We start from the raw sequence: 22,217 nt of genomic DNA on the forward strand, positions 1-22,217 counted from the left end.
TAACTGGGGTGGGAGTGGATTATTCTTTACAAATATTCATATAGGGTATGAGAGTATTCGGGGGTGTGAATAAGCACTCATCATTTATCTTGGGGGATTCTGTAACAGAACGACTAGAGCTCCCCTACATAGGTGGGGTTGGGGAGGGAGGGGGGGAATTGGGGAAGTATTCTGTATTATGTATTCATCTTGCTATTGTAATAACTTTGTTACAATGAAAGTTAATAAAAGTATTAATTTAAAAAAAAAAAAAAAAAAATGACTGTGCTCCCCAAATGGCTCTGTGTCTTGCAGTATCTGTTGATGATGACAACGACAAAGATATATGTAAATAAATAAGGAAACAAACTTATTCCATTTATTTGGAAAGGTAGGAAACCAAAGGTACAGAAAAAAATTACAGATGGCTGTGGCAGATAGAGGATGAAATTTACCTGATATCAGGCTACGTAATGTGGCTTGTCTATTGAGAGAGTGATTCGTAATTGGATATTTAATACATCTGCTGTGGCAAATGTGTGGAGTTAGAAAAGCAGCTGGTTTCCCCTTTGGTCCTATCTATGTCTTACATGCAAAATACATGGAATTGGCTATTGGGGTTAAAACTAATGTATTAATTAGATCAATAAGGAAGGTTTGGTGGTAGCTGAGAAAGAATTCTGGATTGGCTCCTTGGGTATCGAGCTATCTTACTATTAGAGGAATTAATTTTTACTGGGATTGGAGAATGCTGATTTTAAAAGATGGGAATTAAAAGGATCCCAGACAATAGAACAAGCTTTGCTAGAAAACAGAGAAGTGGTTTGTTCCTTTCAGCAAATACAGGAAAAGGCTGACCATGGCAATAAAGAATTATATATCTATTTGCACCTAAGACATTATATACAGACTTTTCTAGGAAGGGGACAAGGGATATTTGTGGCAGGTAGTTTTAACAGCAATGTTTTGAGAGTTAAAATTGGGCCTAAATTGCTGTCCAAATTGTATAGGAACATGATCTGAGAGTATAAAAGGGATCCAATTTCTGACGTGATGAAAAAATGGGGTAATGATTTGGGGAAAAGATATTTTGGTGGATGTTTTAAAGGGTAGCTTGGAACAAATCTACAAATTAGTGGAAAGCACAAATTTGAGGGAAATGCAATTCAAAAAACTACTGATTCGGGGAATTGTGTTATGATAGTGTGGAGGGTCCCTATATGCACTGTATTTGAGAATGTTTATATAATTTAAAAGTTTGGGGATAATGTGTTTCTATGTATCTCCAATTGGGCTCATATACAGTTGAAGTTGGATGCAGGACTATGTCTTCAGATATAATAGACAACTATTTGTTGGATAATAATCTTTTAGCATTCGTATGGAAATCGTGTATAATGGTTCAAAAATGTATCATGATTCAGAGGATAAATAAAGAGCAACTAAATATATCTATGTGGAAGATACAGATGCACAATTTAAAGATTATAGAGAAAATGGTGATGAAATGTAAGTTACTATGCAGAAGAAAATTTCTACAGATTTGGAAGTGGTTCATTGACCATATCCAAAACAAAACAAGTGATTAATGCATTTCACCTGAAACTGAAACCTTGAAATTAACAATTACATCACAAAGAAAAATATTCATTTAGGGGTAGATTTTTAAACATGCGTGTGCTACCCGGCACGCATATTATAAAATCCGGGGAGGTGCACGCAAAGGGGGGATGGAATAATGCAATTTTCACACGGCGACCCATCACAGCCTTCCCCAGTTCCCTACCCCCTACCATAACCTCCCTTCCCCTTTCCTCATCGCCCCCATCCCTATCCTAGCTACCCGTTTTTGTTTTTATTTTTCCTTTTGCTCCTCAACAGGAGAAGCAGCAAGTTGCACGCGCATAACGCCTGTATTTTACGCGTGCAGGCAATTAAAAATCTGCCCGTTTGTCCTTTGTTGTGATTTGCATTGTTAATCGTTTTAATTTTAAATGGTTAAAAGCAAACATTATAGAGTCGAGCATCTTTTATCTAGAATGGTCAGGGACTAAGGCCATTCTGGATAAAAAGAGTTCCCTCATATGTTAAAAAAAGAAACAAATTTTAATAACTGACATTGTTTTATTCTTTGATTTTATTTTTTAATGTATCCAGTTGTGTTGTGTGATATGTACAATATGTTATTATAGTATGTGAAACCTGTAATCCGCATTTAACATGTAGGAAATGGCAGAATAAAAGATGGTTTAAATAAATAAACAATGACTGCTCAAAGAAAAACAATTTACCAAATACCAGTACAAAACAGTAAAACAATTTAAAGAAATGGACAGTTGCACATGTGGGATGCCTAGAAGTCTGTATTTGTCTGAACTAAAAACTAGTGAACATGTGAAGTCTTCAAGATGCCTGGCATCTAGTTAGAGCAGGTGATTGTTGGGATTTCCAGGATGGTAAATGGAATGTCAAGATGGTCACTGAGTGACAGAGGTTCCATGGTATACTGCTGTGGACATTCATAGCAGGACTCCACTAGAGAAGGGGACTTTCACTTCATATACAGCAAAAGCAGCAAACATGACCATCTTCTTGTGCTGTCATTTATGCTGTTAAATCACACCAGCTGCATTATAATATATTAAGAAAGTCCATTTGTGAACTGGCATGGGGGTCACTTGATGAGAATAGATAAGTAGGCCTCAACCACAAACTTCTCACCAGGAGATAAAAAAACAAGGCAGGTGATTTGTAAGCAAGTCAAGATGACATTGAAGGTATATAGATTATCTCACCTGCTTAGGTCGGTTGGCCACAACCTTCTTGATGTCCTGTCCATGCATCAGTTTTGGCTGGCTAAAACCCATACAAGAACATTCATGACTGTCAACCTGAGGTTTTCAGGGCATGTGAGGGTGGTTCCTGTACAGCCACTGCTACATGAGTCTCCTCAGACTTTGTAGCAAACTAACTTTTAATTCTAAGGGAAGGATGGTGGGACTGTGTGGATGATTTGTCCTGCTATATATGTACATCACCTATTAGAAGTTATCAACTTTCCTTTCTCCAATGTCAAGCAAGGCAACAATCATTCACAATACACACAAGCGGGAACTCCCAAACTGAGGGAAAAATGTTCAGTAATGAAAGACATGCCACCCGTATGATGAAGAGACTGGAGGGAGAGTTGAAGAAATTAATTAAATAAGCTTCTGAAAACTGCTTGGCCAAACTGCTGTCTTGTTGTAAAGCATTTTCTAGGCAGTAAAGTGCAGTGAAGGTGCAGTCAGGAGACGTTGTGGCAGCCTTGATAATATCCTCTATGGAAGCACAGCAAAGATGGGGTAAGGAAGATGTGGTAGCTCCGAATTTATGTGCTTTCACCTTACTTTGAAGTAGTTGTTCTGACTGACAAAAACAAAAACAGATGTAATCAGATATCCATGTGGAAAGGTACTTTTTTGTCACTGAAAATCCCTGTTTGCCTGGGTTGAAGGAGATGAATAATTGTATATACTTTCCGTAAGACTTTGTTCTCCAAAAATAGAATAACAAAGCTCTTCTGCACTCTAATGTTGAGGAGCTTGTTCACCCTTACTGGCTATAGCCAGTAAGGGTGAACATTTTGGCAATACCATGGATTGATTTAAGTGAAACTGAGAGACTACTTTTGGAAAAAGTTTAGGATAAGCTTTCAAAACTACTCTGTTGTAGAAAATGTGGGTTTAAGGAACATATAAGACAAGTGCTTGCAACTTGCTTACTCTCTGAGCAGAAGTTAGAGCTACCAAAAAAATAAATTTTCCAAGAACGGAATTTTAGATCTCCTGCTGCTAGAGAATCAGATGATTCCATGAGTTGAGTGAGATCTATGTTTTGACCCAATGAGCACAAGGATCTTTAAGCAGAACTTTTAGATCAGTTAGGTCTTTCATGAACCTGGCAACCATAGGTTGCCTTGAGATCGGAATTCCTCTCAAATGTCCATGATATACTCCTATAGCTCTAAGATGAATCCTGATTGAATTAGTTTTCAAACCTGAGTCAGATAGGCTAAAGTGGTATTGAAGGAAGAGAAGAACAGGACACTTAAAGGGGTCCGTGAATACCAGACAGAAAATCATTACCATTTAAAGTTGTAAGATCTTCTGTTAGAGCATTTTCTTGATGCTATTTATTTAAAAGCAATTGTTACCCACAGTCTCCTATTAATCAAGGCTGGGTACAGTAAAACAAACATAAAAAATGTAAAAACATATCCACAAACAATTGCAAAACTACATATTAAACAGTTACATAGAAGAGACTAGCTGACTTTCAATAGTGCAGTCACGGCCAACAATTGAAGGTTCTGATAGAAATGTTTTCTGTTGCATTGTGTGATCAAAGATGGGAATATTTGTATTTATTTGTGAAATTTCTATCCCGCTAATCCATAAATCTCAGCAGGTAACAAAAAATACATACATAAAATGCAATAAAACAGCAATAAACAACTAAACATATCAGCACACAATACAGTGAAAGCCAAAAACAAAACAAAGTGGCTTCATAACCAAGCCTAGAAGGCCCTTAACTGAAGTTAATGTTGCCTTTTGGCAAAAACCATGGCAAACAGATAAGTTTTAAGTTGTTTTCTAAAGTGAAGCAAGTCATTTTCAACTCTAAACTCCTCAGACAGCTCATTCCATGGGATTGGACCAGCTATACTAAACATATGTTCTCTCCTAGAAGTTAGATGAGCATGTTTCATTCTAGGGACTTCAAGGAGGTGCTGAGACGAGAAGTGGAGGGCACACATAGGAGCATATTGGTGGATGGCAAGTTGGAGACAAAGGGGAGTTAAGTTGTGCAATGCCTTATGGATAGTAATGAGAACCTTAAATCTGATCCTCCATGCCAAAGGAAGCCAGTGTATGGATATCATCACAGGTGAGGTATGTTCGTGTGAAGGAGTGCTGAGATCAGTTGTGCAGCAGAGTTCTGAATTAGTTGCAGGACTTTCAGATGTGAATGTAGGAGGCCTAAAAATAGGGCATTACAGTAATTAGTGAAAAGAAAACCAAAGATTGGGTGACAAACTGGAAATCAGAGAATTCAAGGAAAGATTTAAGAGCATAGCAGCTGCAGTTTGAAATAGGAGGATTGAACCAGAGAGTTAATCTGTGGGTGAAAGGACAAAGCTGAGTCCAGATCACGTGCTTGCTGATTAGTAGGGATGGAATGGTTGTTAAACATGAAAGAAAGAAAAAACGTGTCATAAAGTGGCCTTGCCAAAAGCACCACCCTCAATCTTGTTGATGTTTATTTAAAGCAAGCCTATTGTCAGACAACCAGCTCTGCACTTTTGAGAGAGATGGAGAACGTGAGCTTTTGTAAAGCAGCGCTAGAGTCCAGGGAGATAGAAAAGAAAAACTGAATGTCATCAGCGTATAGTTTAAAAGAGACCTCAAGAGAACCCAATACCGTGCGCACAGTGGTGCCAAGAATATATTGAATAGTGTAGGGGAGAGAGAGGATCCTTGTGGCACCCCAGTAAAAAGTGAATGAAAATTAGAAAGACTGTCTCCAATTCATATTCTACAAGAGTGATCAGACAGAAAAGAAGCAAACCAAAATGAGTGCTACTTGGCCCCTTTATCAGTGCCTGCCATGGCGGTTTTACTGCCACCTTTTCTACTTTGTTTCCCCTTTATATTGACATGGTATGCTAATGCTAGTTTCGTTGCCAGTTTGCCACTTGAGTTGCCATCAAGGGTTCATGGAGCTATTGCTGGTAAGTGGTAACCTCTTTTAGAGGCTTGGAGTGTTCCTCCCATACACTTTATCTCTCCTTGGTTTGCAATACTGGGACTAGTTTTTGGGTTCTTGCTGGCACTGTCAGTGCCAGTGCCAAGCTGGGCCAATTTTGAACACAGTTACATTCACTTTAATCTGCTTTGCCTTTCCCTATTCCCAGTAATGTCACTGGGGATGTGAAGATTACAACAAAGATGTAATATTTTGCAGTGGTATTGCAATACCCAGACTATACCAGTGCCGTGCTGCTGCGTGGAGAACACAGAGAAACCACTGCATTAAGTGTCACACTGTCTTTTCTGATACAGAGAGGCTTCACAGCCTGTTATGCTGCACTCTCTGCCCTGCCCTCACTGCTCACTTACGTCCACTGCCTAGTGCCCACTGCCCACACGGTGCCAGCTGCCAGGCAAACAGAGAATGACTAATCTCAAAGTCTATTTAAAGCTTCAATCACCAGAAAGGAGAAACAGAATAGTAACTGCAAGCAAAGCAACACAAATCTGCAATGAGACACAGATACTGTGAGATGCAGCGCTGCCTCACTGCTTTGCTTTCCTCTCTCGTGTAACGGGGCTATTGATGATGGGCTGGGCACAGTGAGACCATAAAATATGCCACAGCAAGAAACTTTACAAAGAACTCAGAGAAAGCTCAGAACTATGCTTTCACACAGACAATGTCTTGAGAAGCACTGCAGAGCAAATCTCTGACATCCTGTGTCTTTAAGATCAACATCACTATACCTGGACCGAAGCGACAGGTCAGACATGTAAAATGTTTCGCTGTGATATGTTATTCCTCTCATCTCCTTGACAACATGCCCATCCTTCCCCTTCGCTGCTGACTGCCTGCTCTACACTGTATCAATTTCTAACTGCACTCATGCACCTGTTGCTTTCTTATGATTTCTATGAATCCATTGACTATAATAGCTTATAGAAATCATTCTAATTCAACCGAATCAAATGAATAGGATTCATTTAATTCATGAGGGCCCCCTTCAATTTGTTTTAGGGTCCCACAAAAGAAACAAATTGGTCCCTATTCATTTTGTTTTTTTCTATTTCATTTTAAACTAATGCCCTTGAAGATTTTCTGGACTGTGGCAAAAATATTTTTATAAAAATTTACAAACAAAAGACGCATTCACAAAACCTATGAGAAAACCGGCCACATCTGAACGCAGAAATTTTATAAGGGTGATGGAAGAGGAATTAAATGAGCAGTAATTATCTTTCAGCTTGGCCAGGATAGAAGCAATCTCAGCTGAGCAAGTAGAAGAGAATTTAGTCAAAGATATGAGCACTGGACCCAAGTTAGACATAGGAAGGTATAATGGATATCACAACAATAGTAAATAGAGTGAGCAAGGTTACCCAAGCAAGTATATATCTCAATCAAAAAATGGGAACACACAAAACAAATATTAATTAGCCTTAATGAAGGTGTCAGCAAACAAACAAAAAAATTCAAAAAAAGGATATAGAATAAAGTGTGATTGAAGGTGAATGATCGAGAAGACCGGTTGGTTTCGATAGAAATACGACAGGCTTGCTGACACCTTCATTAAGGCTAATTAATATTTGTTTTGTGTGTTCCCATTTTTTGATTGAGAAAGGTATAATGGATCCAAGGATAGTGAGAGGGCATTAGGAGGCACAGAGGGGGGAGGAGGAGAAGTGGCAAGTCTAGCAATGGCTTGTGATGTCTTAGCCTGGAAAAAATTAGCAATTTTTTCACAAGAATCCACAGTGGCTAGGAGAGAATTGCATTCAGGGGTAGAAATCAGAGAATGGACTATTCTGAATAGTTCACATGGCTGCAAAATAGCAGCAGCTACTCTTTCTGAGTACCAGGCCTTCTTAGCTTTGTCCACCATAGATCTATAACAGGATAACGTTGCACGATAAGTCAGCCAAAGCACCCTTGGATTTGTATTTACAACAATGCTCTATCTTTTGCAGTTCATTTTTTAAGGGTTCTTAATAAAGTAGAAAATCATGGGGCACAGTGATGATGCTTGACTCAGAAGCTGAGTGCAGCTAAGTCTGCCAGATATTTAGCAATGTGGCAAAGTCAATATTGTCCATAGATGAAGGAAGACCCAAGTCCATTGTGTGCACAGTGACGTCAATAGAAGGTCTGCAAACCATGATTTTGGGCATGGTGTGGCCACAGAAGCGGAAGGAAGGAAGGATGGTCTATGGTGCAACTAATCAAGAAGTGATCTAATCAGGACAGGTCAGTAACAGAAATTTGGGGGACAGACGATGATAGCCAGGAGTCCCATAGGAAAATTAGGTCAAATGTGTGACTCAATTTATGGATGGGGCTCTGCATGATAAACAAAGTCAGAACAGATGTTAAATAATGGAAGAGTATCAACATGAAAGTGAAGTCTCCAAGCACTATACAGTTTTTCAAGTCGACTTTAAAAGCAAGGAGACCATCATTTAACATTGACAGGTTTGCTCTTAAAGAACCCAGGGCAGCGTAGACTAAGCAAAGAGCTCAATTTAATCATGAAGTCAAACATATTAATTCCAAGAGTAAAGTATCAAGATGAAGTAGGGAAAACTGAAGTGAGGTTTTAGCCATGATCAATAGACCCCCCACCTCTTTTCCCCACACAAAGTTTGGAAAACACCATATAATCAGGGAGCCAGAGATAACTCAACAATACAGTATCAGATGGTAAAAGCCAGGATTCAGTAAAGCAAAATACATCTGGGGAATTCTGTTTTATTAAATCAATCAGCACTGTGATCTTTTTTACGAATGGCTTGTCCATTAATCAAGAGGAATGTCAACTAAGTAGAGTGCGGGACCCAGGAGGAGAAGTAGAAAGCATAGCCAATCAAATATGAATGCAACACAGTATATGGGCATTTGCTGGGAGGCAGTGCCACATAGCGACCATGCCCAGTGTTGACCGGAATAGATGCCCCCATGGCCAAGGCTGTAAGGTCCAAACAACGAATATCTATAGTCCAAGCAAAATTAAAACAGATAAAAACCATAAGTCAAAAGTGGACAATGGCAACAACATGCCTGATTGCTTTGTGACAATGTGAAACATAACCTAACAGCTGACGATAAGTACACACAAGCTCAGGGTTAAGAAGGGAAAAGAGACACAAGGGAAGGATCACAAAAATGTACAAAATATATGTAAAATATATTCAAGCACTCAAATGCTAACAAGGGAGCTTGCTCCTTTATTGCAATCCTTCATGCATGTGATCGAGGCATGTGCACCATCAGCACGCAGTGCCTCTGGCATCGCTGCAGGGGTTTAGAGGACTGGGAGTTACATCACCAAGTGGGTAGGGAAAGAAGAAGCAACGGGAAGGAAACAAGCAGTGAGCAGTTCCAAATTCTAACCTGAGAAAAGGAAACAGAAAGCAGTCCAGCATCTTGAATGAGCAACTGGAGTCAACAAAACTGGTACAGCAGCAATAACACAGGTGCCTACACACTTATGTAGGCATTTTTGCAAGAGCATTGCTTTAAAAGTCAACCATTTTTTTCGACTGGCATTTGAGCTGGCAAACAATAATTGAACAGCAATATACTTTTGTGTTTTCTAGGCAGTTATGTCAAGTATTATATTTCCAGGAAGAGAATAACCCTGTAGTATAATCTTAAAAGATGCATCCATATGTTTGTCATTTTTATTTAATTTCATGGCTTTTTTATGTTATTTTGTTAAATGCATTGAACTGGTCTTGAGCAGCATATGTTTTTTAAATAAATGGCCTTTTGGAATAGTAGGTGGGAACATTGTTGTTGAATGGTGTTGCAAAGAGATCTATCTGTGAAGTGCCTAAAATTGAAAAAAATTTCCCATGCTATATGATGATCCGGTGAGCCTGACTTCAGTGCTGGGAAAATTTGTGGAAACTTATATGAATTAAATCACAACACGTTTAGATAGACATGGTGTGATGGGACACAGCCAACATGGATTTACCCAAGGGTAGTCTTGCCTCACAAATCTCCTACATTTTTTGAAGGGATGAATAAACCTGTGGACAAAGGTGAACCCGTAGATGTGGTGTATCTGGATTTTTAGAAAGTGTTTGACAAGTCCCTCATGAGAGGCTTCTAAGAAAACTAAAAAGTCATGGGAAAGGAGGTGATATCCTTTTGTGGACTGCAAATTGGCTTAAAAAATGTTTTGGATAGGTTCTTAGAGGAAAAATCCATAAACTATTACAGTAATTAAAAAGCAATAGCAGCTTGTGATTTATCTAATGCTTGGGTACTTGCAAGGTTCTTGCAACTTGGACTTGCCACTGTTGGAAACAAGATATGGGCTTGATGGACCCTTAGTCTGACCCAGTATGGCATATCTTATGTTCATGAAGTTGTAGTTGGCAACTTAGCATGTTTCTGAGCTGAAAAGGTTAGAATTATTTTGATCAGTTCATGTAGCCACTGCTGAAAGACAAATACTTCCTTTGTGTGGTATAGGTGGGGACCTATAAAGTCTATTATATGAGTCAACTCCATATTAGATTTTGGGAAACTGAAAATGAATCCTATGGATTGAAGGGTGTTCATCACATGTGTGTGGAGTAACGAGCTTTTTGAAGGGTATGGCTGGATGTGAACTAGTCATCTAAGTATGAAAAAAACATAAAATATGAAAGAACATGCTATTCCTTCTTAGATAAGCAGCCAGAACTGCAAGACACTTTGTGAACACCCTAGGCTCCACAGAAAGGCTGAAAAGGAGACTTGATACTGGTAATGATCATTGGTTATGTTGAAACGTAGACATTTTCTGTAAGTTTGTGAATCGGGATATGTGTGTAGGCATCTTTGAGGTCTAGAGGAGTCATTCTACTCCAGCTGAGGGAGGATGATCCTTAAAAAGTTCATTCTTCAAGTGTATGCTGAGATCTTTGAGGCCCAAGAGGGGATGGAGACTACCTGTTTTCTTTTGAATTACTATGGGTTTTGGAGTCTGGAGAACCCACCAGAAGAGCACAGCATGAGACTGCAAGGCAGGACTTGGAGCAAGACAAGGACCAGTCTTCTGCCTAGCCAGCCCCCTCCCCTGCAGGTTGAGCCCTTGGGTTCTAGAGGCCAGTAGATCTCTGTGGTGGCAATATATCATAGTGATGAGTCCACATAGGCAAGGCTTGAACAAGGCAGGGTGGAGCAAACAAGTTTGGCAGACAGGACGAAGCAAGCAAGACAAGGCAGACAGGCTTGGCTGGCAGGACAAGGCAAGGCTGGATATTAAGTCAAAAAGGATGAGATAGAGCAAGAATAGGACAATGGAACAGGTAGGACTGGATACTGGAACAGACTGGGCAAGACCAACAAGACAAACTAGGGCAGGAGTTAGACAAGGCAGACAAAGGAAAAACAGAACAAAGAGCACAGAAGCACGAAGACAGAATAGTCCTGAAGGTCCCAAGGCAGGATACAAGAAAGAATAGGCCAGAAGGTCTCAAGACAGGAAAGCAGGGTAGGACAGGCCCAAGGGCCTCAAGACAAGGTAAGAGTCTAAAGGTCCGAAGGCCACAAGGCAAGGCAAGATTGAAGGCTCATAGGCCACAAGGCAAGATAGAAGGCTCGTATCCCACAAAGCAAGGTTTATTTATTTATTTATTTAGAGGATTTATATACCGATGAACGTTGGGAACATCTCATCGGTTTACATTAAAACAAAATTATAGCTAACCGAGCTTTACATAGAAATTGGAACCAATTGTTCCAATTTCCAATTAGGAAACATCCAATTAGGTATGACCTAAGGTCTGTAGGCCACAAGGCAAGACAAGAACAAGGGTCAAATCACAGAGCCAGAAGTGACACCAGGAGAAGACGAGGCTACTATGACAAGATAAGTTTACGTAGGGTTGGGACTTGGGCGTGACAAGAGCAGTGAGAAGGAACTTGACAAGTCTACTGAGGTTCTCTGCTAGTGGGGAGGTGTCATGAAGGTAGGATAAGGCTGCATAGCAGGCAAAATCCTAGCAGGAATGAGGATGTATTTGAAGTAGAATCCTGTATTAATTTGAGGTACCGGGATTGGTTCTACCACATTTGCAGCAAGAATGGCTGACAGCTGCTGTTGGAGGAATTGGAGTTCTTCTGCATTTATGGAGTGATTCCTTAATAGAATTGTTTGGGGAAGAGGATTTTGAAATTTAAATGGTCTCTCTGTAGTATGACCCAACAATATTTGTTATCAAAGACCATAGTGGGCTGAAGTTTTGAAACCTTCCTCCCACTGCAAGCCTGCTTAAATCTAATTGGGAAGCTTTTTCCATATTGTAGTCAAAAGCTAAAAAATTTTCATTATGTTTGTTGAAGAGGTTTGAGCTGTGCAGCCTGCTTTGCTGCTCCTGCTTTGCGAATGAGGTTGCTGAAAATAAGTGTTGTACCTTCTTCTTGAACAGTAGTACTGCCTCCTAGAATGCCTCCTGTAGCTGCTGATAGGGTGGACAGTGATCCTTAAGATCTATTGTTCCTTTAACTTTGTCTCTAAAAAGATTATCCCGTGTACAGGGAGAATCAGCAAATTTTTTGTAAACATCTTCACAAAGACCTGAAACGTAGCGATGTTAGCTTTCTAGCTCCAATGGCCAGTGCAGACATTCTGAAGGAACAAATCAAGATATAATAGGAAAGGCTTATGATAATATATAACAAGAAAAGAATAATATTCAGATAGTGGCCATATGTATGTTATAGTAGCCATACAGAAACCTCCTAACCTACAAATCAGGAGCTTTCATTTAACCTATGGGTTCTTAAACCTGTTCTTGTGATCCTACATAACCAGTTGGGTTTTTCAGGATTCCCACAATAAATATGCATGCAATAATTTTGCACATACTGGGTTCCCTGTGGATGGAAATTTATCTCATGCATAGTCATTATGGAAGCCCTGATCTAACCAGATAACAGGACCAAAAGGAACCTTATGTGATTACAAAAAAAAAAAAAATGCAAGACCTGCAAACAAATACGCATACAAACTTCCGTTCCACTGTATTCTATAAACCCATAGAAGTACATGGATCATTCACTTGCAAATCCAGCAATGTGGCATATCTCATCCAGGACAAGAAATATCCCAATAAATATGTGGAAGAGACCAAAAAAAAAATGTCCTCCAAAACTAGGATAAACCACTGCTGAAGAACTATATCAAATCCCAACATCAACATACCTGCGGGACATCACTCCTATCAACCACTCATTCTCTGGCTTATCATCATTAGTCCTTAAAGATAACTTTAATAATAGGCAGGAAATGAGGATATGGAACTGAAATATATTCATCTATTAGATTAAAAAATAATGGCTTGAACCAGATTCGTGATATATTATGGGTGTTTTTAACTCTTACTGTTCTAAATTCTGGTTAAGTGCCACCTTATCATCCAGTTCACAACACCTTAAGTGACTAAACTTCTGTTGATAATCTCTGATGCTAATCCAGTCTCTACCAGACTCCTCCTGATACCCTCTATTCTGAGATTTCCCCACTCCACAACAAGTCAGTAAGGGCCTTATTTTCTAAGGCTATCGCAGGCTTGCACTGATAGCTAGCGATAGTAGCGCACGTCTGCGCTACCTAACTCGGGATGGAGTCGGCCCGGGAGGAGGAGTCGGGGCGTCACCAGGGCTGACTCCGCGAAGACGGCGCGGAGAGCGAAAAGGTAAGGGCCTTTTCGCTGCCTATTTCACGCCCAATAACTACACCTTCTATGGTGGCGCTATTGGGTGCGAAACCGGCAGCGATCACACCGCGGCGGTGCGATCCCTGCCGGCTAGCGCAGGACCGCCCCCCCCCCCGTTTCGACCCCTGCCTCCCATTAGCCTCCCATTAGCACGATTTTCTAAAGTATCACAGGCCTGCGATACTTTAGAAAATGAGGCCCTGAGTCTGTCTTTGTACCGAGTTACATGTTGTTATTGTATGTCTTTATTGTAAGCCACGTAGAACACTGACTTGCATGGCCGATAAAAATTTAATAAATAAAACAACACACAAAAATTTCTTTTTTTGCAGCCCCACAGCCACATCCAAAGTTGGGACCTCTATGATCTTGAAAGCTCATGAACTACATCATCTTTTTTTCGTGGTCCTTTAAAAAAGGTGTCACAGCCTACTAAGACTCACTAAATATTATATAGCAGATTATATCATAAACTTGATCAACAACATCAAGAATTAGAGGCAAATATAGAATTTTCTACTAGACTCTCCACCAGCTAACTTACTCAAATGAAAATAAAGTTCTTGAAATTATAAAACGCTCACATCTTTGTAATTATAGCAAAAGTTTCTCTGTTTACAGTAATAGCCTTAAGGGGTCACACTTCCTAGCGCTCCAAACTGGCAATAACTAAAACTGCAGTTCGACGTGTTTTCCGAGAATCAGTACAGAAAACATATCTTCTTTTTTTTTTTTTTCCCAACACTTCACTGTACTAGCTTGAACAGGAGAATATTATCTACCATTGTACCTATCTCATTAGCACTCACATCACCCCTGATTCTTTCAAATTCTGCCAGTTCTTTCAACCTCTCTAAAGTAGTCTCCCTAGCTATTTTAAGAAACTGAAGGAAAGAGCTTTTACCATTACTGGTTACAACATATACTTGTTCTTGGGAAATGTGATATGCACTTGGATGAGTTTGTGCCCACATGCATACTGTATACGTAGGAGTTTGAACTGCAGCAATTATACGGCTGTAGCCAGCACACCACTTAAAGAGTTTAGCAAAATCTGCCTTTTCCATTCTACTATTTCTCCGGTATCTGGATAACTGTGGGGTTACTCTCAGACAACAAACATGTTTCTGAAAACAAGTGAGAAAAAGCTGAAGCATTCTAAGTATGTCATTGAACAGCAGCAGAATCATAGGTATTGCAGGGTACACTATGGCATGAGCTACTTACACACAAAATTATGGATACCAGAGGAATGGCTATGAATCTTTTATAATCATATTATGTCTGTTCACCATGGTCTCATTTGCTTCTGATCCAATAGAGGATGAGATATAAAGTCTTGAAGCTGATTCACAAATTACTAAGTAATAATGTCTTACCCTGGATATCTGCTATGCTACGCATTTATAACCTTCCCTGGGCTTTAAGATCTGCCCCTTGCAGCCTGCTCGATGTACCATCTCCACTTCTGGCACCTGTCAAACTTATGATGGGACTTTTTCTGCTGCAGGACCAATCCTTTGGAATACATTACCCCAGCAACTGCATGCGGGGTCATGCTCACAGAGTTCTCCTCAGCAGCTGAAAACATCTCTGCATAAACATGCATACGAGTGTGACAGCTAGGCTGTATTTGACTCCCAATGTTTTGGTGACAGCTTCTTCACTCCATAATGGTCCATGTTCTCTGTTACAGGAGATAATTTAATACCTTTTTGTACATAAGTATTAGAATATGGCATAAAAATGGGGAGTGGAATTTTTCATTTTAAGTAACATCTTTGGCTAGCCATAGGATTTACCATTAGCTCAGGCACAGTGGTGATCTGTAGATGTGATTCTCATTTTGTCTATTGTTACTTTATGGATGTGTTTTTATGATTGCTGTTCTGCATCCCGTCTTGAATTGTGTGAGCTATAAATCCTTTAAATAAACAAATCTGCACTCTTCTCAGAACTAGCAAACCGAAACTAGAACCGTTTAGGAACCGGCAGAGTTACAAAAAGCCAAGGAATAAAAAACATCTGAGGGTAACTGGACCTGTTCTTGAATTTTTCTAAAATGTCACTGAAGCTGCAGGAATCATTTCAACATAGATGACGAGAAGGTAACCATACTGAGAAACATTCTTGTGCATATAAAATACTATGCAGCCACATAAGTTAAAATATTTAAATTCTACGTTTTATATAAAATTGGGTAACACTTCTGGCATTTACCCTCTGGTTGACTTCTGATTGTTTGATGGGTTCAGTAACTTCATGTCTATGCCCTTCCAAATCCACTACTGAAAAACTTGTCTTTGCGTCTACATGGGTTTCAATTCATTCCTAGTAAATCAGTGGAACTTTTTAGACGTTGATTTTATATATCACTAGATACTCCTCCTGCAACCTGACCCTTTGTATCTTGTCTATCATCATCAGTATAACAAAGCCCTCTGGGATCCACTGTAATCATTTGTTTTTCTGTAGTCTTTATGTAACTGCATCTAAAGTGTATGGTATGTTATATCTACCTAGCTTTCCTTCTCTTCTACAAGGCTGTACATATCGATGATGATTATGCTCAATAAATAAAGAATATGAAAAAACTCCGCTAAATTGAACTATAAGATTCATTTTTTCACATTGTTCCCTGATATTTTTACATTTTTATGAATTTTGCATTTTAGTACCTTCCTTAACTATAGTGGAGGTATTTTGTCAAGAATCTTTGGCATTAGGAAATAAGGTAAAATATGCCACCTCACAGAAGAGCAGCAGCATCTGTTCAATTATATATTTTTTCTCTTTTTGAACCATGGGAACTGTTGATTAGCTAATTAACAAAAAAATTCTACTCTCCAGCTTTGCTTTTTGTTGTCAGTTTCAAAACTAAAGCCAGGAGCTTAGCACAAACAGCTACCAAATAATAATAATAATAATAATAATAATTAAATAAAAGAAGAGCCAAACCATCTGAAATCAATTTGCAACAAAATGTTATGGTATCCTTACACAACGTTCCCTAAGATGTGACTTTCTAACTTTTGAATTTCAACCAATTAATTACATGTAAAAAAAAAAAAAAAAAATACAAAAAACTTCATTTTGATCCTCTGAGTTTTTTGTGTTTCTCTTCCATCTTTTCGTTCTGGCCACCATCTACTGAATGTCTTGGCTCCTCCAGTGGGAACAGATGCAATCAGTACAGGTAGCGTTCCAGTTCTCATCACATTTTAATTGCTCTTCTGTTCACCCTGCTACAAGTTGCTTTGAAAAAAAGAGACCATACGAAAGCTAAGTTAGAGGAACTAGCAATGCTGTGTGCTTGGATAAGTGTTCTTAGGGGTGAAAAAGCAGTCAGGAGATTATGGCAAAATACAAAAATGCACCAGTTTTGACTGATGACGCAAGGAAAAAAAAGTGAAGCCACCTAGGCTGTTTACTGAAGTGACATCTGCCATTGGGTTGAGTCACTGATTGTCATTAGCAAACTCTCAATGTCTAATTATGTCACCATGTTATGGCATAAAACAGTCTTCCCATGATGAACAGCAGAATAAATTAATTTTTTAAAGTATGGCATCCCTTTATTTCATAGATGGACAAACTAAGGAGTGAATTTTCAAGAGGATTTTGCATGTAAAAGTAGCATTATGTGTGTACATGCTATTTTACAAATGAAAGGAGTAGGCGCATATTTTTAGTTTTGCACATACATTTGACTGGGAGAAGGGTGATCTTGGGGCAGGGTTCGGATGTATGCTTGAAAGTTAGTGTTTTGTAAGATCTGTACATGTATACATCACCAAACTTATTTATACACATTTATAATTGACTCATGCAAATGAAATAGGACTTGTTTGTTGTCTACATTTTTTATGCGAAGGTCTGGGTAAACTGGTGAGGAATCAGGGTGATGTGCTAGAGGGTCTAGATGAACAGGAGAAGGACTGGGTGAATTGGTGGCGTAGCAACATAAATTATAAAATACCCTCCTTCGCATTTAATTGAGTATTTAATGTAATTGCATAGTGTCACAATTATTTTGCATGTAAAGTATGAACGCGTATGCTTATAAAAATCGGGTGAGAAACTATGCGTTTTCTTGCATTGCAAATATACGTATGTACTGAAAGATGCATGTGTATTTTCAGAGCAGAAATATGTGGCATTTTAAAAACTGTGCAGCTACTGATACACAGTTTATAAAATGCTAGCATTAATGTTTGCACATCCACTTATGCATGCAAATGCTGCACCACGGAAAGATTTGAAAGTTGGTCTCTAAAGAGGCAATTTTCCACGAGCATAAAAGTAGCACGTATTGTAGTAATTTTCAAAAGCCCATTTAGGAACATAAAACCTTTTGATGATACAGCCCAATAGAGTAAATTCTCAAAGTAGCAATTTTCAGAAGCCCATTATGTGCATAAAGTGCATTAACACATGTAAATCTTTTTGAAAATGACCTCAAGATTTTAGAGCAATAAACAGCTTGTGATTTTTAGACTACTTTTCAAAGAAAACGCAGGCTTATGACATCGGTATGACTGTGTGTAGGAATATGTTCATCTGTCCCCTTAACCTTTGTGTTTAGTGTCTATCCACATCAAATTTTCAGGACACATCAGGGCGGGGCATGAGGATTCTGAAAAGTGTGGGGGGTTTTTTTCAGATACATACATACATGTGGACTGCGGATGTGCTCATATCTCAGAAAGTAGGCTCACTTAGGCCTGGATTCATCATTCTTCACAGAATGATGAAACCTGCAAGAACGGGGGCAGGGGGCGAAGAGGGGGGCGGGCCCGCAAAAGCCCTGCAGCCTTCGCACCATGATGGTGCGATTTCGGCGGCCTCGGTGTGCCGGCTGCCTCCTTTCGCACCAACCATGGCATCCAAAAGACAGCCATGGTTTTCTAACGAACTTAGAAACCTCAAACTCGGTCTACGTCAGAAAGAAAGTAAATGGCGTAAAGCCCCTTCCCCCTCTACTCTTTCTGCATACAAACTCGCCCTCCACCTATACAAGAACTCCACCTTAAAAACAAAAAGGGACTTCTACGCACATAAGATTCATGATCTTATCTTCGACTCCAAAGCCCTTTTCGCATACGTCTCCAATCTAACTCAAGCTAATGCACCTGACATTCCACTTAACCAAGCTCAAACAAAAGCAGATGAGCTGGCCCTCTTCTTCAGTAATAAAGTCACGAACCTCCTATCACAATTAAAGCCTAATACTGGCACACCAGCCAGCACTTACATACACCACAACAAGGACACATCCCTCCACTCTCTCGAACTCATCACATCCTCAGAGATCCAAACACTTCTAAAGAAAATGAAACCTTCATCACATCCCTTCGACCAAATCCCATCCAAATTACTACTTCTAATCCCGGACACCATCGCCAAAACCCTGGCGGACATCATTAACTGCTCATTCACCCAGGGTTTCTATCCAGACGACCTTAAACTAGCATCCATCAAACCGCTCCTCAAGAAACCTAACTTGGACCCCAAAGATCCCAACAGCTACCGTCCAATCTCCAATCTTCCATGCATTGCCAAGGTGATGGAGAAAATAGTTAACACGCAACTATCGGACTACATAGAAGAACACAAAATTCTATTCCCTACTCAATTCGGATTCAGAAAAGCGTCAAGTACTGAATCCCTACTCATCTCCTTGACGGACTACCTCACCTTGGGCCTCGACAAAGGACAGGCCTTCCTATTGATCCTACTGGACCTCTCGGCAGCATTCGGCACTGTAAACCACGCCACACTACTAAACCAGCTGGTGAACATCGGCATTACAGGAACAGCACTAACCTGGTTCAAGACATTCCTAGAGAACAGAGGGTTCAAGGTTAGAATCCACAACAAAGAATCCCACAGATACCCTTCCTCACTAGGAGTTCCTCAGGGCTCCTCACTCTCACCAACACTTTTCAACATCTACCTTCTCCCGCTTTGCCAGTTGCTAAACAAATTGAACCTAAAACACTTCCTATATGCCGACGATGTCCAGATCGTGATCCCCCTCAAAGAATCCATCACTAAAACTCTGGAATTCTGGGAAAACTGTTTTCAAGAAATTAACGGCCTCCTCTCCAGCTTAAACTTAATTCTAAACTCATCAAAAAGCGAATTCCTGCTCATCTGTCCAGAAAACTGCAATATCACTATGAACCCCGCCAGCCAACTTGCAAATCTCAAAAGTAAGAGATCTAGGAGTCACTATAGACAATCGACTAAACCTAAAATCATTTATTAACCAAACTACTAAAGACTGCTTCCACAAACTACATGTATTAAAAAGAATAAAACCCCTCTTTCATTTCCATGACTATAGAACAGTGCTGCAAGCAATAATCTTCGCTAAGATAGACTACTGTAACGCTATCTTACTAGGTCTCCCATCATCCCATACTAAACCTCTCCAAATGATACAGAACACTGCAGCCAGAATCTTAACAAACAAGAGGAGAAGAGACCACATTACGCCCGTCCTCAAAGACCTTCATTGGTTGCCAATCCATTACAGAATAATCCATAAGTCCCTCACCACAATCTATAAATCTATCCATGGACTTGCTCCACTCTATCTACAAATAACTCTCAAAAAACACTCCTCCTCCAGACCCATTAGAGAAGCGTACAGAGAATATCTTCAGGTACCACACGCCAACACCACCCAACATATAACATTGAGAGATCGGGCCTTCTCCACAGCAGGACCCCCACTATGGAACTCCATCCCCCTAGAACTACGACAAGAACCTTGCCTTCCAACCTTCAGAAAAAGACTCAAAACATGGTTATTCAAGAAAGCATTTCCGGACCCTTACTGATTATCCTTCATCAAACTGAGCCTTACTGATTATCCTCCATCAAACTGATCCAGACATCACTAGTTACTGCAACGTTCTATCACTTATGTTAAACAGCTACCATCTTCTTCTTTTACTCCCAGTTCGAATCATCCCTGTTTTATTGTAACTTCTTTTTTCTTTGCACTTGTTATAGTTCGTACTGTATATACTCAGGTTATAATTCTGTACGTTATAATTTATTGCTCACCCCTTGTTCTATGTAAACCGACATGATACGACCAACCGTGAATGCCGGTATAGAAAAGCACAAATAAATAAAAATAAAATAGCGCCATCGTGAAAGGTTGTGCTATTGGGTGCGCTACTGGCGACGATAACATTATCGCCGGCAGCGAAGCCACCTACAACTCTGCCCCCTCCCCACCACGACTCCGCCCCAATCTATTTTGCATGCTATCGCTCATGAAAAGGGCCTTTTCGCATGCGATAGAGGCTTATCACACGCGATACAGCCGTATCACGTATGATAAGCTCTTAGAAAATAACCCCCTTAGCTCTGAGTGGAACTTTGCTATATAGTTGAAGTAAAATGTCTCCAGGACATGATGGAAGGATGTATAAGAGAACAGTACAAGAGAAGAGATGGCAAACAAGCATGTTTGCTCTAGAACTTAGTTTGAGCTGCATTTTGTGCAATGAAATATTGATTTATGGGGAGCCCTATTGGAGGAGAGTCGCGCCAAGACCTGCACGCTGAGAGCTGTACGGGCATGAAGGACTGTGAGATGGAGGTTTTGAGACCCATTCCCTCCCCCCTCCGATGTCAACGAGAACGCTGGCTGCACCTATTTAAATCTGTGTGCGGTGGCATACTGGTGGGAGCCCTGTTGGAGGAGAGTCGCACAGAGATCTGCGCATTGAGAGCTGTACGGGCGTGAAGGACTGTGAGATGGAGGTTTGGAGACCCGTTCCTGCCCCCTCTGATGTCATCGAGAGCATTGGCTGCACCTATTTAAATCTGCGTGCAGCGGCACGCAGCCAAAGCTGCGTGCCAAAGGAGCGCGCCCCTAGGAGAGATTTTTTCTATAGTAAAGGTCTCTCTCCAGGAGATTGAATTTCGATGGGGAAAAAGAGAAAAGCGAAAATGATGCTCTCTACACCTATAAGGAAGGAAGTTACTGGACCAATGGATCAGAACCTCGTCAGGAGGGTGAGTCAAACCTCCAGGGAGGTTATCCCAGACATATCGTTTTCGTCGGGAGCCTCAGTTAGTCCTGCCCCAAACCAGATTCCCAATACTTCCTCTGGAAATAATGGGGCCAGCAAAAAAAAAGCTGACCCCAAATTAGAGGTTTTAACATTACTCAATTCCAGAGAAAACCCTTCACCGGGTCAGGATGGGACAGGTCTCTCAAACGTAAAGAGTGATGTGATGGCTGATCTTTCTTTGGAGTTGAATGCAGAGACGGTTAATCCTGACAATTTTACCCTGGTAGATGTTTGGAGGGCGGTTACTAAGATGAAAAGATGTTATCTTTGTCCATGGCCCAATCTACTAATTTCGCTGCGGAAACAAAGATTAATCTGAAAGACCATAGTAAACGTATTATGCAATTAGAGATAATGGGAATGGCATCTACTTCGCAGATTACATCATTACAGTCCACTGGGACTACCTTTATAAAAGATTCATTAATTATGTACAAGAAATTAGAGGGACTAGAAAATACAATGAGGAGAAAAAACTTAAGATTCTTGAATTTCCTGAATACAAGATTACTATCTGCTCAAGAGTTGTTTAATAAATATACTAAAGAAATTTTGGGTATTTCAAAAGATCTTACTATCTCAAAAATGTATTATATATCAAATAAGAAAAGAGATGTATTGGCCCCTG

General features: G+C 40.0%; 1 protein-coding gene across 5 annotated transcripts in view; it reads right to left on the reverse strand.

Moving 5' to 3' along the window:
- The window catches only part of ELMO1 (engulfment and cell motility 1), an 805,215-nt gene that overhangs the window by 365,777 nt on the left and 417,221 nt on the right, over window positions 1-22,217 (reverse strand). The window lies entirely within an intron of this gene.

The sequence above is a fragment of the Rhinatrema bivittatum genome, chromosome 2 (assembly GCF_901001135.1).
Source record: "Rhinatrema bivittatum chromosome 2, aRhiBiv1.1, whole genome shotgun sequence".
Taxonomy (NCBI): domain Eukaryota; kingdom Metazoa; phylum Chordata; class Amphibia; order Gymnophiona; family Rhinatrematidae; genus Rhinatrema; species Rhinatrema bivittatum.